General features: G+C 49.1%; 1 protein-coding gene across 1 annotated transcript in view; it reads right to left on the reverse strand.

Moving 5' to 3' along the window:
* Positions 1-13,705, reverse strand: part of EEA1 (early endosome antigen 1) — a 497,109-nt gene that overhangs the window by 206,289 nt on the left and 277,115 nt on the right. The gene's annotated exons all lie outside the window — the stretch shown is intronic.

Consider the following 13,705-nt stretch of genomic DNA (forward strand, 5'->3'; position numbering starts at 1 on the left):
ATCACTGATAAAGACTGGAAATATAGAATAGCATATCACAAAGAATGGTACACATTGCGCTCTGCCCCAATATTGCACTTCTGCTCAACTACCAACATCCTTACTCTACTAATTCTACAATAATAGTTACTCATAACCCTTGCGATCACAATCGCACGCAAAACTGCCCAGAAACTGTCCATCCTCATAATTAACCTACAATAAAAATTACACTAATTCTCTTATTGCATGCAGTATTGCACTGGCCCTCTTATTGCCCCTTATTGCAAGTAAAATTGCCTAACACTTCAAAGACGATTCAATACTCCAAATTGCACTCTACCCCATAATGTAATCATACTTATGATTTAGGAACATCTTTCTCTAGTAATTTTGCAATCATTCCTCAGAAACCCTTTTACCCAAAGTTACACAGAAGATTGCCTAAAACATTAAATCCCCAAAGAATTGCCCAACACTTACACATCTGTGGAAGACCTGCATTAGAGATTGCACTAACCCTATTATTGCACACCAACCAATCAAACTCCAAGTGTTGGGCGTATAAAATCACTACCACAATGCTCCCTAAGCCCCACCCCCCTGTCCCACCCTCTCTCTGTGCAAACAGTTGGCAGCCTAGACTTCACAGATGGGTCACCAAATGAGCGCACATTGCACCCCAAGAGAATATCAAACCATTCCCATGTTACAGGAAGCGTACTGTCCGGCTTTGTTCTTGGGCTTAGATGTCAATAGTACTGACATGTTTATGTTCATCTGCCATCGCTTTCATGAACTGTACAAAGTACCCTGCGAGCGGGCGTGATTCATCTATTAAGCAGCAGATGATGGCCTTCCTGCACAATCGAATGTTCACAGCGCGGAACATCGGTCTTAGCCACAGCTTCATCAGGAGTGTTAAACTTGCGCAAATGCAGATCGTGTGCAGTAGTGATTCCTCTGATTTATTACACGGCCTGCAATGCTTGCTCATTCCTTCATTTCTGCAGCCAAACCAATAACTTCTTAGAGGAATCAGGCCGCATGACCATCCTATGAAGCAAATTTTGGCCCTGATAGAGAGCGGCAAGCTTAGATAGGCTGAAGGCAACCAGGGGAATACAATTCCGTGGCCAAACTATCATGCTTCCTGTTCCCTAATTACTTTAGGTCTTGTGTGGCAGGCAGGACTCTTGAGTTCTTCATTACCAATTTAGATATAATCTTTATTAGAAGACCTGAGTAATATTTTTCACATCCTGTGCATTTTTGGACTACCTTAAGCATATGCTCCATTCACAGTTTGACTCTAGGATTTTCCTCTACAACAGTTGTTTTAATGGATCGGTCTTGCCATTTTTAGCTTTAAACAGTATGCTATCAATTTGGCACGCAGCAACAAATGTTGCTTATAGATGGTAAATTTCAACCTGATTTAGGACTGGCTGGTGCACTCTGGGAGAGCAAACAGGTTTCTATATTGTGCACACTGCAGTTTATCCAGAAGATCAAAGTGATGGTCTTTAAACATTATAGCGCCACCGGAAAGAGAAGGCATCACTTTGCTGGCCACAACAGTTAATAATGCTTGCACATTTGGGCCAGCCAAGCTTGTTTTTGTATGCCTCATTACACATAATTGGTTGGCTGAAGCCTGTAATGCTTCTTCTTGTGGCCCTATGCCACCGCTTACGTCCAAGCGCATCCCAGATATTTGAAACTTTTCACTTTGTCCAGTTTGACGCCCTCCATGTGCCAAGACCCTTTTTAGAGTCAAGCGTGCAAGTGCTCTAGTCTACTGTAATCTCTCTGTGGGCTTTTAACCATGCCCATCAGTTTTGTTGATTCGTGGGCTTGTCTTTTAAAAATTGCTTGATTTTATTTGTGAAAGGTACGCATACGTTATGACTTTTCCAGTGTTTAGCCCTCCTCAAGCGCATCGACCAAGTACTGAAGACATACGAGACTCCATGTTTTAAGCATGGTTTCTGGACTACTCTTTCTTTTTATTTCCTACCCAGCACGATCTAGCTGCACATCTGCCGATACATTTGACTGGGAGCGAACTTCAGTTCCATTTGGTGTGTTCCTTCATGCTCATGGCACGGCGCTTTAAATTGGCTCACGTATGTAAAACTGTATTACTTTTTATTTTATGTGGCAATAAAAGTAATTAGGACTTTACAAAGCTAATAGCTCTAAGTCGAGCAAATGTGAGACCCATTGCATTGCAAACGCTTGTTTAATTAGTTAAACAAGACTTAGATTAGATTTACCTCGGGGGGCATGATCTGGCGTTAATTAAATTGATTTCCAAATCTGCCATGAACAGGTTGAATAATACGGGAGTAAGGATACATCCTTGCTTAAGGCCTTCATCAGTGGGGATTTACTCAGATGTAGCCAAATGGGATGCCATTTTAATTTTCACTCAGATCTCGCAGTGCAAGGACACAAGTGCTTTAAAAAGTTGGGATGCAATCCCCAGTTATGAAGCTTTGTCCATAAATAATCTCTCGGCACGTTATCAAAGGCAATAGAAAAATAGATAAATACCGCTTAAAGTGGCTTAGCTCTTGGCCGGAAGGAATCCTCAAGCAGACAAGACAGGGTCAGCAGGTTGTCCTAAATGGGATAGTTTCTTTGTAACCTAGATTGAAACCATGGGATCAGCTGTTTCTCATGGGCCCACGCTTCAATTTCATCATTCAGGAGTCCGGAAAATATTTTTCTTCTGCATCTAAGAGAGGAATCCTATGATAAGTGCTTGGTGATTGACGGCAGCCTTTCTTGTACAGTGGAACCAAGACAGACCCCCTCCAACAAAGAAAACACAATGCCCCGTCGCGGTAATCAACGGTAGTGACACTGCATTGCCTTGGTACGCTGGGTGGGCATTGCAAGGGAGGTCGCAACCACTCTAGGCATATACATGTCCCTGTATTTTTTTTTTCAGCACTGTGACATGTATATGTTGGGGAGACAGTTGTGTCACACATGGCTGGGGACACACTGACACAACCCACATATCGCACACATATACATGTCATTGTGGTGTCAGTATTCATTGCGAAATGAATGCTGGTGCCACAATGACAATAGATTCACACTTGTCAACGGTGTCCATGTGTGCACGTTACAAGGAGACCTGTACTGGTAGGTTTGTGCCATCTGTTGTGTAATGCGAGTCAGAACGTGTTTGTGTGTGTGGGTCTGTGTATTGGCTGGTTGAGGTGGAGGGATCTGAAGTGTCTGGTGTGGTTGTGTCCGTATGCGTGTCACTTGCATGTGAGATCGATGTTGTTGTGTATGATGTGTTGCCATGTGACATTCAGGGCACAGGGGGGCTTCTCGGGCCAGCCACCGACTGGGCTAGGAAGAGGGCAGCCTGCTGGTCACTCCTGCACTGGAAGGTGGTTCCTCTCGGTCCTGGGGGCTGTGGGTGCAGTGCTTGGTCCAGGCGTCGGGTTCCTTGTTACCAGGCAGTCGCGGTCGGGAAAGCCTCTGGATCCTCTCTGCAGGAGTCGCTATGGGGGTGCAGATGGGTCGACTCAGGTTACTCACGTTGTCGCAGTCGCCTGGGAGTCCTCTCTCCGGTGTTAGTTCTCTGGAGCTCGAGCCGGGGGCGTCGGGTGCAGAGTGAGAAGTCTCACGCTTCCGGCGGGAAGGGAGAGTTCTTTCAAAGTTGCTAAAAAGTTGCAAAAATGTTGTTTTAGAACAGTGCCGCTGTACTCTGGAGTTTCTTGGTCCTTCGGGTTCAGGGCAGTCCTCAGAGGTCGCTGTCCCTGTCGGATGCGTTGCTGTGCAGGTTCTTTGAGTCAGGAGACAGGCGGTAGGGCTGGGGCCAAGTCAGTTGTCGTCTCCGACGTCTCTGCGGGGCTTTCAGGTCAGCAGTCCTTCTCGTTGTAGATTGCAGGAATCTGATTTCCTGGGTTCAGGGTCACCCCTAAATACTAAATTTAGGGGTGTGTTTAGGTCTAGGGGGGGGAGGAGCCAATGGCTACTGTCTTTGAGGGTGGCTACACCCTCTTTGTACCTCCTCCAAAAGGGAGAGGGCACATCCCTATTCCTATTGGGGGAATCCTCCAAACCCAAGATGGAGGAATTCTAAAGGCAGGGGTCACCTCAGCTCAGGGCACCTTAGGGGTTGTCTTGACTGGTAGGTTACTCCTCCTTGTTTTCCTCATTACCTCCTCTGGACTTGCCGCCAAAAGTGGGGGCTGTGTCCAAGGGGCGGGCATCTCCACTAGCTGGAGTGCCCTGGGGCATTGTAACACGAAGCCTGAGCCTTTGAGGCTCACTGCTAGGTGTTACAGTTCCTGCAGTGGAGAGGTGTTAAGCACCTCCACCCACTGCAGGTTTTGTTTCTGGCCTCAGAGAGCACGAAGGCTCTCACCCCACGGGGTCAGAAACTCGTCTCAGTGGCAGGCTGGCACAGACCAGTCAGTTCTGCACTGAAGGATTGGGTAAAATGCAAGGGGCATCTCTAAGATGGCCTCTGTGTGCATTTATTTTAATAAATCCAGCACTGGCATCAGCGTGGGTTTATTATTCTGAGAAGTTTGATACCAAACTTCCAAATATTCAGTGTAGCCATCATGGAGCTGTGAGTTTGTTTTGACAAACTCTTAGAACATATACTTAATATGGCCACCCTGTACTTACAATTTCTAAGAATGGACTTAGACACTGTAGGGGCATATTTCTCATGCAGCTATGCCCTCACCTGTGGTATAGTGCACACCGCCTTAGGGCTGTAAGGCCTGCTAGAGGGGTGACTTACCTATGCCACAGGCAGTATTTTGTGTTCATGGCATCCTGAGGGGGATGCCATGTCGACTTTGGATTTTTCTCCCCACCAACACACACAATCTGCAATGGCAGTGTGCATGTGTTCGATAAGGGGTCCCTTAGGGTGGCAAAACACATGCTGCAGCCCTTAGGGACCTTTCCTGGTCACAGGGCCCATAGTAACACTGGTACCGTTTTACAAGGGACTTATCTGTGTGCCAGGGGTGTGCCAATTGTGGAAACAATGGTACATTTTTAGTGAAAGAACACTGGTGCTTGGGCCTGGTTAGCAGGGTCTCAGCACACTTCTCAGTCAAGTCAGCATCAATATCAGGCAAAAAGTGGGGGGTAACTGCAACAGAGAGCCATTTTCCTACAACCAGTGTACATATTTAGTGTGTTACTTACCTCCTATTGTGTTACTAAAATAGTAAAAGTACCTTTAGTTTTGAAACGCTGAGGGCCTGATTACAACTTTGGAGGAGGGTGTTAATTTGTCCCAAATGTGACGGATATACCACCCGCCGTATTACGAGTCCATTATATCCTATGGAACTCGAAATACTGTGGGCAGGATCTCCGTCATATTTGGGAAGGATTAACACCCTCCTCCAAAATTGTAATCAGGCCCTGAGTGTTTTCTTTTATCGGTTTAAGTGCTATGTGACTACAGTGGTATTGCATGAGCTTTCATGTCTCCTAGATAAGCCTTGGCTGCTCAACCACAGCTACCTCTAGAGAGCCTGGCTTCTAGACACTGCCTACATTTCACTGATGGGGAACCCCTGGACCTGGTAAAAGGTGTAAGTACCAAAGGTACCCGCCACACACCAGGCCAGCTTCCTATACAGGAGCACCTACAAAAGTAAGTCCAGGTGCATAGGGGTGAGGTAGTGTCGGAAACCCTCGTAGAAGTCAATGGAAGACTCAGTTATCCAGCTGCTGTTGCGACCCGTGGACCAGGTCGGTGGAACCCAAAGGTAGATTCCGGATGAGAGACACCTGAAAAAAACGGGACAGTGTCCACCCACTCGGAGATATCCAGGTAATGCAGGTAGGCAAAGCCCAGCCTCTTGGAGGTGAAGTTCCTGCAGGACAGTGAAGGACGAGTCCAGCTGCGGAGTCCAGGGAGATGCAGAAGATCCTTTGAGTCGCCCATGAGCTGTCCCACATCCGTCGTCAGAGTGCAGGAGGGTCAGTGACCAGGAGGGCCACCAACAAGCCTCAGGAAATGCAAATAGTAGTTCCAAGGTAAGTTGAAGGTTTTGGAGGACCAGCAAGGTCCTAGAGACTTGACCCTTGGAAGAGTGTCAGTGTAGGCCAGGCCTTCAGCAAGAAGGAAAGCCAGCCAGAGTCTATGGAGCCCCTACGAGTGACCCAATTGCGACAGGCACAGGGAGGTCTCAACAGCACAACAAGACAAGAGTCTTTCGTTGCAAGAGCTACAGAGTGGAAGCTGATCTTGAAGTTGTATAGTGCTGGAGGCTGGGACTTCTTGGAGGTGGAAGATCTCCTTGGAGGAAGAGCAAACAAGCCTTGGCAAGGGCAACAGTTGCGGTGCACAGGGGTTCCGTTCCAATTGCTGCAGCAGGGGCCCACAGTATCAGAAGACAAGAGGGACCAGAAGAGGACCATAGAACCACCACCTGTGTTGCAGTCTTTGGATGTCCGTAGGACAGCAGGATCCACCAACCAGTCGCCATTGTCTTAAGGTGCCTGCAGATGCTGGAGAGTGACTCCTTCACTCAAAGGAAGCTTGCTTCTTAGATGCAAACAGAGTCCTTGTGATCCTGGAGAATGCACAGCCATATATGTTGCAGAAATTTTGCAGGAGCAGGAGAAACAATGTTGCAGTCGGAGGCCTCCCAACTAGATACAGTCTTGTTTTAGTTCCAAAGCAGACCAGCAGTGGCTCCGGAGGCCAGGAGCAGAAGAGTCTTGCAGAGAGTGCCTGGTGTGGGGTCTTGCTCTACGAATCTGAGGACCCACCCTTGGGGAAGTCCTTAAGTAACCCCAAAAGGGGGCTAGTCACTCTTTGCGATGACCCACGGATCAGAGGGGTTAGGGACTTCATCTACTTGGCCTATCCAGTCAGATGCTCCCAGGGGCCTCTGCCTACCTTGTTTCCAAGATGGCAGTATCAACTGGCCACATGGTGGAGCTCTGTGCACCTCCCACGGAAGAGGTGAACAGGGAGCTGGTCACTCCCCTGTCCTTTGTGTGGTTTCACGGAAGAGTGTGAACCTGGGGTTCCTGAACTAGTGAAAACCAAATTATGCATGGAGGGCACCAAATGTGACTCTCAAAGCAGTCTGGTGGCGCTCAGAGGCCACCCCACCTCAGCCCATAGACACCTATTTCAAAGGGAGAGGTGGTCACCAGCAGGAAGGCAGAACAGTGTCTGGGGTCGGCACCAGCGAGGACTGGCAGCCAGACCCCGTGAGGCTGCACAGACAGGACTGAAAGATTCTCTAAGGAACACCCAGAGTACATGTGATCATGCACCTAGTACTGAAATCGGTGTAGTTGCATGACTCCAACATGTTTGATACCAAACATGCCTAGGTTCAGGGAAGCCAATAAGTAGTTCGACCATTAGTGTTGACCCTTGTCCACTACATACCTTAAGGTGGCTTCCCAGCACTTACAAAGCCCAGAGAATGGAGTCTGGGGTTTGTAGGTGTGCCCTGCTCATGCCATATAGTAGGGACTTACAGGTGTGCACTAGTATTGCCAAGTGTGGGGTATGAAAGTTGCTTACCAACTAAATTTTGGGGAGAGAACAGTGACACTGGGGACCTGGTTAGCAGTATCCCCAGTGTACTACAGTCAGAACACACTGACACCAGGCAAAAAGTGGGGGTAACTATGTCAGAAAGATGCTACTTTCCCACACCTATATTTACAGAAGCCATCAAATAGCTGGGGACCAGTGTCCAGCACATGAATTTAAAATGGCTTCCCTGGTCTCTTACTATGTCCGAGAATCGACAAAGACTTAGCAGGGGCATATCTGCCCATGCCCTCAAATGTAATATAATGCACCCTGCCTTGGGACTGCAGTTCCTGCTAGAGGGGTGAGTTACATATATTACATGCAGTGTTTAGGGGACATGGCACACAAGCCATGTTGTGTTTTCAATTTTGGGAGCACCTTGCCAAGCAGCCTGCAATGGCAGACTGAATATGGTTTGTGCAAGGTCCCTCAGAGTGGCACACGTTCTGAGGGGCCCTCTTCAGTACCCATGCCCTAGGTGCTAGGGGCTTATAGGGGATCAAGAGCGTGGTCACTTGGGGATCAATTGACAAGGTGTTTTTGATCTAGGGAAATAATACTGGTACTGGAAATCTGGTTAGCAGGAACCCAGTGCACTTCATTCAAAGTTGCATCTAAGAAACAGCCAAAAAGTGGTAATGGGGGGGTGGGGAGGGCCGACTACTACAACCTGAACCCAGCTCCCTAAACCAGGAATATGGCCTGCTGTTCCAGACATGTCCAGAGGTGCACAGCCTCTTGACAAAGGGTCCAGGACCCCAAACCACTTGTTGCAGTACCACATGTCGGTGTTGTTGTCCATGAACACCTGCACCATCTTCTACTTGATAAAGGGAAGAAATGCCTTCAATGCTAACCAGATCGCAGGGAGCTCCAAGAGGCTTATGTGGAGAACAGACTAAGCTGGAGACCAGATGCCTCTGATTTCCATCTCTCACAGATGGTTGCTCCATTCCAGGAGTGACTCATCTGTGACTATTGTCAGATCTGGTTAGGGGAAGGGAGAGGGATCCGCCTCTGATCCAAATGCGGTTTGTTAACTACAACTGCAGATCTATCTCAGGTCCATCCGAGATCTGGACCTTGTCAGAGAGATTTCCCTGATGCAGCACACACTGCAACGTCAGGTACCACTGCAGAGCCCGCATATGCCATCTGGCTAATGTCACCAGGAGGATCCAGGAGGCCAAATGGCCGTGAGGCCCAACAGCCTGAGTCATTCTCATTGAAATCCAGGATAGTGGATGAAACATTGGTATCCTAGCCTAAATATACTGGACTCACCTCTCGAGTCCAAAACTGCAGGGTGTTCAGGACAGCTCCGATGAAGGGGAGCTTCTGAGAGCGAGTCAGGTGACTTCAGCACGTTACAGTGAATCCTAGTGAATGCAGGGATGTCAGCCATCATCTAGAGGTGGGAGACAATAGCTTGTGGTGAACCCACCTTCAGCCAGTCGTCGAGATAGGGGTAAGACAAAACTCTGACCTGCATAGAGGAGCTGCGACCACGGCCATTACCTTGGTGAACACCCGAGGGGCGCTGATAAGGCCCAAGGGGAGAACTGAAAGTACTCATGGCCTACAGTGAACCACAAGTGACGTTGATGGGCAGGCAGGATGGGAATATGGAAATAAGCATCCTGCCAAGTCCAGTGCTACCATTGAGTCTCCTGGGTCCAAGGCACATAGAATCTGTGCCAGAGTGAGCATCTTGAAATTTTTCTTGAGGGTGAGATTGAGGAACCAAAGGTCTGAGACAGGGCGGAGACCTTATCCTTTTTTGGGTACCAGAAAGCAGCGGCAATAGCAACCACAACCTACTTCTGGCACAAGAACCCTCTTTCTATGGCTCCCTTGGCCAAGAGATCTGTAACTTTCTCACGAAGAAGGGCTAAATGATTGCCCTTCATCGGATGGTATGATGGTGGCATGGGTATAGGGGTAGTCTCAAAGGGGAGGGAATAGCCCCTTCAGACTACCTGCAAAAGCCACCTGTTTGGCGTGATGGACTAGCCAGGGGAGCAGGTGATGTGAATCCTGCCGCCAACTGGCTCTTCATGGGAAGTCAGACTAGGAAGGCTTCAGAAAGGGGGGGGGGGGTTTGGCTCTGAGGGGGAGTGGTGGTATGGCCAGACCGCCACTCCCTGATCCCTGAGGTTAGTGGATCCCACGCCTTTGGCCAGACAGGGGCTGGGCTGCATGCGCTGGACAGTGGCTGGCCAGGAACGGACATGTTGGAGACCCCTTCCTTAGCCACAAAGGCTGACTGAGTGTTATAAGGGGCTGCCATGAGGTCCAAGGACCTGCCCGTAGCATGAGAATCCTTGAAGTTCTCAACATCAAATCTGCCTGGTCTCCGAAGAGATGAGGGCCATCATAGGGCATGTCCATCAAAGGTGCCTAGACATCTTGTGAAAAGCCAGATGTCCTCAGCCAGGTGTGGCGCCTCAGGGCCACTGACAACAAAACCGATCTGCCTAGTGAGTCGGTTGTGTCCAGTCTGCAGCTGATACTTTGCTGCATCTCTCCCATCGGCAACTGCCTGAGACAGTACAGCCCGTGCCTCAACCGGGACCTGTGGCACCACTTGCGCAACCGTATCCCACAGCATGTTGGAGTAACCTCCCAAAAGGCATACAGTGTTATACAGTGTTCACAGAACGCAATGGGAGGCTGGTGGAAGAAAAAAATCTTCTTCCCAAGTGATCCAGACTTTTGGATTCCCTATCTGGGGGTGTGGAAGGGAACACACCTGGGAAGTGGAGGCATGGATAACCAAGCTCTCAGGGGAGGGGTGTTGCGTCAGAAAGCTTTGGCCCCCTGGATCAGGGCAATGGCAGTGGGCAACAGTCCTGTTCAGCTAAGCTCCTGTGCTGGGCTTGGACCAGATACCTAGTAGGACATCCGTGAGGCCTTCATTAAAAGGGAGCATGGGTACTGCGGAGGAAGCTAAAGGCTGAAGCACCTCTGTCAGGTGTTAGCCCGGATGGACACCAAAGGAAACTCAAGGCTCAAGACCTTAGCTGCCCATTTCACTATCATGGAAAAGGACGCTACCTTCTCCATAGTCATGGTAAGGGGAGAAAGCATGCCAGTATCTTGAGAAGTATCCAGTCCACTGGCATCACCAAAGTCTGTCCTCTAGTCCAAGGGTCTTGAAGCTGGTATTACAAAGGGTCTAGCGACCCCTCTCATTCCTCTCCACAACCTAGCCCAGGAAAGGAATCAGGGTTCGACATAGGAGGCAAGTCTCCTGTTGACGTTGGAGTGGATGTCGTAAGACACTCATCCGGCTCCGTGTCTGCAATGAGAATGGGGATGGCGCGAGTGGTGCCGGGGAAGGTCAGGGTGGCACAATCGACATCGGTCCGCATCCAGGACTGGATCTATGGGTGCCCCTAGGCGCCAAAGCCGCAAGCGAGGAACCCGAAAGGGCTCCTTCCTACTCTGTAGGACCCGAAGGTGCTCCAGCGGTGTCGGACAGCCCAAAAATGTGGCGCATGGTCTCATATAACTCTGAGTTGGGCAGGGTTCGCTCCGGCTCCAGAAACTCAGGGAGGCGTGGAGTTACCGAGCTACAGGCTCTGTAATGCGAGGTCTAGAACATTTGACACACCCTTGTCTCATCGGCTGAGAAGTCAAAGAACGCTTCGACTTCTTAGACTTCTTCATGTGCCTCGACTTACCTGACTGACCCAAGGACTCGGAGTGGGACAAAAATGACATGGGACTCGGCGACCGATCCGGGGACTTTCCTCTCAACCGGGATCTCGACTTGCGCAGAGTCGAGCATCGGTCTGCCATCAGCTTCAGGGACCGCTCCCTCAAAGCCTTCGAATTCATGGCCCGATACTTGGAGCACAACTTCGGGTCATGGTTGCACTCCAGGCATCAAAGACATACAAAGTGCAGATCCGTCACGGACATTGCCCGATGACATGACACGCAGGGCTTAACCCGGTCTTCGTCGATGCACCATAAGTTGAAAACTCAAAATTCAAAGGTAAGACATCTGCAACTAAAAGTCTCTACCAGATAATCCAAAATATAGCTATATTTTGGCTAATTTCTCTGTCCCCATTAATTGGAATCCACAAGACACCTTTAGAATGCCCAGGATAGTGGGAAAAAAAGGACAGAAATTTGACATGGATAGCTTATATGGGCAAAATGTTATTGAGGCCTAAGTGCTACCTACCCTTAATAGATAACAAAAGGCTCAGCACTGGGGCGGGAGGGGGTGGAGGCCTAGCTGCAAAGGGGTTAAAGTTAGAGTGGCTGAAGAAAACATTTGTTTCCTGAATGCCTCAATTTGATTTGAGGTTTCTTTCTTGTGTGGGAGTTGTACAAACTGAATTAGCAATTATCTTTAGCTTGCTGTTTGAGGCCTGGAACACCATTCTCTCCAGAGTAGGGTGCTGAGTTAAAATATAAGGGATGTCTGGTTCCTGTCTTTGGGGGCTGGCTACTTGCCTGTTCACTGGCAGGCAAGGGCTAGACCAAGTGCCCATCAATGCATCAGTTAAGGCTTAGTTGAGTGGCAGTGAGAGCTCAGAGGAGAGGCCTCCCCAGACTGTAGAATATCAGTAAGATAGAAGGACATTGTAGATCCAGAACATCAGTACTATTCTAATCAGTACAGTAAAGGGAGCACCTTCCTCCATTGGTGGCCCTTGAGAAGGAGGCAGGGATGGTGAAATCAACCCAGCATCAGCAGAAGTATCAATCCCATAGGCCTCTTTTAAGCCTTTATACAAATTGTCATCATCATAATGTGGTGGAAAATCATCCCTATTGTACGAAAGTGCACTCTTGGCATGGTTACCCCCCCTCACTTCTTGCCTGATGTTGATGCCAACTTTGATTAAGAGTGTGCTGGGATCCTGCTAACCAGTCCACAGCACCAGTGTTCTTCCCCAACATTGGTACCTTTATTTCAACAATAGGCACACCCACGGCACACAGTTAAGTCCCTTGTAAAAGATACCCATGATACCAAGGGCTGTGTGGCCAGGGAAGGTCCCCAAGGGCTGCAGCATGTATTGTGCCACCCTGGGAGAGCCCTCACCAAGCACATGCACACTTACTTTTTGTTGGGAGAAAAAGACACAGTGGACATGGGACCCCTCTTAGGGTGCCATGCCCACAAACCACTGCCTGTGTTATATGCAAATCACTCCTCTAGCAGGCCTTGCAGCCCGAAGGAAGGGTGCACTACATCACAGATGAGGGCATAGCTGCATGAGCAATATGCCCATACAGTGTCCAAGTCCATTCTTAGACATTGTAAGTGCAGTGTAGCCATACTGAGTATATGGTCTGGGAGTTTGTCATTACGAACTCCACACCTCCATAATGGCTTCACTGAATACTGGGAAGTTGGTATCAAACTTCACAGTACAATAAATCCACACTGATGCCAGTGTGGGATTTATTGAAAATGCACCCAGAGGGCATCTTAGAGATGCCCCCTGTATGTTAGCCAAATTACTAGTGCAGGACTGACCGGTCTGTGCCAGCCAGCCACTTTCAGACAAGTTTGACCACATGGGTGAGAGCCTTTGTGCTCTCTGTGGTCAGAAACAAAGCCTGCCTGGGTGGAGTCCATCACACCGCCCCCCTGCAAGAACTGTAACACCTTGCGGTGTGCCTCAAAGGCTCAAGCCTCGGGTTACAGTGCCCCAGGGAACTTCAGCTAGTGGAGTTACCCGCCCCAAGGTCCCAAGGGTCATAGGCAACACAGCACTAGATAAGATGCCTGGGGAGAGGCCATGCTGCTCATTTTAGGCACTTTCTTGGTATCCTCTGGCATGCCTTAGGCCCCAAGGATCCACAGTGGCTTCTATTCGGGTTACAGCTGATTGATCCGTCCTCAGTCCCATCTATGCCTCTCAAACCCAGCTCAGGTTCCACACTGACTCCAGTGCTGACTCCCCCTCTACCTCCTCAACCTGCTCCAGTCCCCTTATTGGTGGCATAGGGGGACCCTTTGCTGAGGTGAACTATTCTCGGCCCTGACCAAGGTCACATCCTTATTTCAGTCCAAACCTGCTTATCAGTTCTGACTTTGACACCAGTAGGAGATAATGGAGATGATAGGTGTAGGAAGCTGGCTCTGTATATACTATATCAAAATGAGATATAGAAGGCACAGCG

Source organism: Pleurodeles waltl, chromosome 4_1 (genome assembly GCF_031143425.1).
Source record: "Pleurodeles waltl isolate 20211129_DDA chromosome 4_1, aPleWal1.hap1.20221129, whole genome shotgun sequence".
NCBI classification, from domain to species: Eukaryota; Metazoa; Chordata; class Amphibia; order Caudata; family Salamandridae; genus Pleurodeles; species Pleurodeles waltl.